Raw genomic sequence first — 1,998 nt, 5'->3', positions numbered from 1 at the left:
CAATCCATTTAGCAGCAAGGTCCTTCCAATAGCGTATTATGAACACTCGGTCGACGTGTCCAAAGTCCTTAAAAGATTAGCAAGTTAAGAATAAAGAAATAAATAAATATAAATAACAAAAATAAATGAGTTTGAATCAAAAAATATACATGGTCTTTCAAAACATAGAAATGAATCCGCCAACCATTTTTGAAGAAAGTATGGATTGTGGTGTGGGCATGGATTACATTGCAGGAGAATAGGTTGGTGATGAAGTAAAATTGTAAGAGAAGAAAATGGGTAACAGTAGAAAAATCAGATGTCTGACTTTGAATTGGTAAACATAGGGAATATATATATATAACGTGTGGCATATGATGGAGCAGTGGCAGATGATGGAGCAGTTTATTCATCATTATCTCGAGCAGTGCGAAATTTAATGCGTTTGAATACTGATTGACAGGTTGATTTGGAAAAAATTCGAAGCAGTATTTGAAGGGGTTGGAATACAAAACGTTTTGTAAACGAAATGGTTTTGATGGAGTAAACGGTGATTGGAAAAATGTGAAGAACTCTTTGAAAAATGTCCAAATAAAAACAAAAATTGGGTAAAAATAAAGATATTTGGTGATACAATGCATTATTAAAAAATACCATTAACGGAAAAAAAATGACACAAACAGAGTTTAAGGTAGAAAAATGAAGAAGATGAAGGGTTTGCTTGTAAAAGGTGGAAAAATACAGATAAATTGGTAAAGAAAAAGGTATTTTGATACAAATTACTTACCAGTTAAGTTGTACAGCGAAAAAGACTCGTGCATGACTTTGAAATCTTGATTTGAAGCCTGTATCCAGAAGAAAAACAGTTAGATCAAAGTAGATAAATGGAAAAAATAGTTAGATTAACTCTTTTTGGTGTAGAACTTTGAAAAAATATAGTGTATGATGAACTCTTTGAAAAATGTCCAAATAAAAACGTAAATCGAGTAACAATAAAGAGATCTGCTGATAGAATGCATTATTAAAAAATACCATGAACGAAAAAAAAATGACATCAAGAGAGTTGAAGGTAGAAAAATGAAGAAGATGAACAGGTTGCTTGCAAAAGGTGGAAAAATACAAATAAATTGGTAAATAAAAAGGTAGATTTTGATACAAATTACTTACCAGTTAAGTTGTACAGCGAAAAAGACTCTTGAATCAGTTTGAAATCTTGATTTGAAGCCTGTAAACAGAAGAAAAATATAAGAAACAGTTAGATCAAAGTACATAAATGCCAAAAATAGTTAGATAAAAAGTTTTTATAAACCTGATGTTAAATCTGTCGCAGTGAACCATATTAGACATGTAGCAACCCTAGAAAATACCATCATCGGAAAAAAATAGTTAGATCTGAGAAAATAAAAGAAGAATATGAGTTATTCGCTTGAGAAAGGTCAAAATGAAAACGAAATCTGCGTAATAAAACCATATGTCGTAGTGAACCATATTAGTCCTGTACAAAAACGAAACAAATAGTTAGATCTGACAAAATATAAGAAGAAAATGAGTTGTTCGGTTGAGAAAACTCAAAATAAAATCAACTTCAGGGTTTAAACCTGTAAAAAAACACATGAAAAAGTTAGATCTGACAAAATATAAGAAGAAAAATAGATGTTCGCTTGAGAAAACTCAAAATAAAAACGACTTCTGGGTTTAAACCTGTAAAAAAACGCATGAAAAAGATAGATCTGACAAAAAATAAGAAGAAAATAAATTGTTCGCTTTAGAAAACTCAAAATAAAATCGACTTTTGGGTTCTTACCTGTAAAAAAACGTATGAAAAAGTTAGATCTGACAAAATATAAGAAGAAAATGAGTTGTTCGCTTGAGAAACTCAAAATAAAATCGACTTCTGGGTTCTTACCTGTAAAAAAAACGCATGAAAAAGTTAGATCTGACAAAATATAAGAAGAAAATGAGATGCTTGCTTGAGAAAGGTGATAACACTTGCGAAAAAAGAGATACAACATCTTCAGA

The 1,998-nt window shown here is 30.5% G+C and overlaps 1 long non-coding RNA gene across 1 annotated transcript; it reads right to left on the bottom strand.

The window, feature by feature from the left end:
- Positions 1-641: 641 nt before the first annotated feature.
- LOC146886020 (uncharacterized) lies at positions 642-1,561 on the bottom strand. Its single transcript, XR_014994986.1, has 3 exons — positions 1,289-1,561; positions 1,147-1,204; positions 642-824 (listed from the first exon to the last, which is right to left on the bottom strand). It is a non-coding gene; the product is annotated as an uncharacterized LOC146886020 (long non-coding RNA).
- Positions 1,562-1,998: the final 437 nt, after the last annotated feature.

This window comes from Vigna unguiculata, chromosome 5, assembly GCF_037176805.1.
Source record: "Vigna unguiculata cultivar grain cowpea cultivar isolate G323 ecotype 2 chromosome 5, ASM3717680v1, whole genome shotgun sequence".
Lineage (NCBI taxonomy): Eukaryota > Viridiplantae > Streptophyta > Magnoliopsida > Fabales > Fabaceae > Vigna > Vigna unguiculata.
Note: the sequence above shows the minus strand (reverse complement) of the source record. Positions and strands in the feature narration are given on the sequence as shown.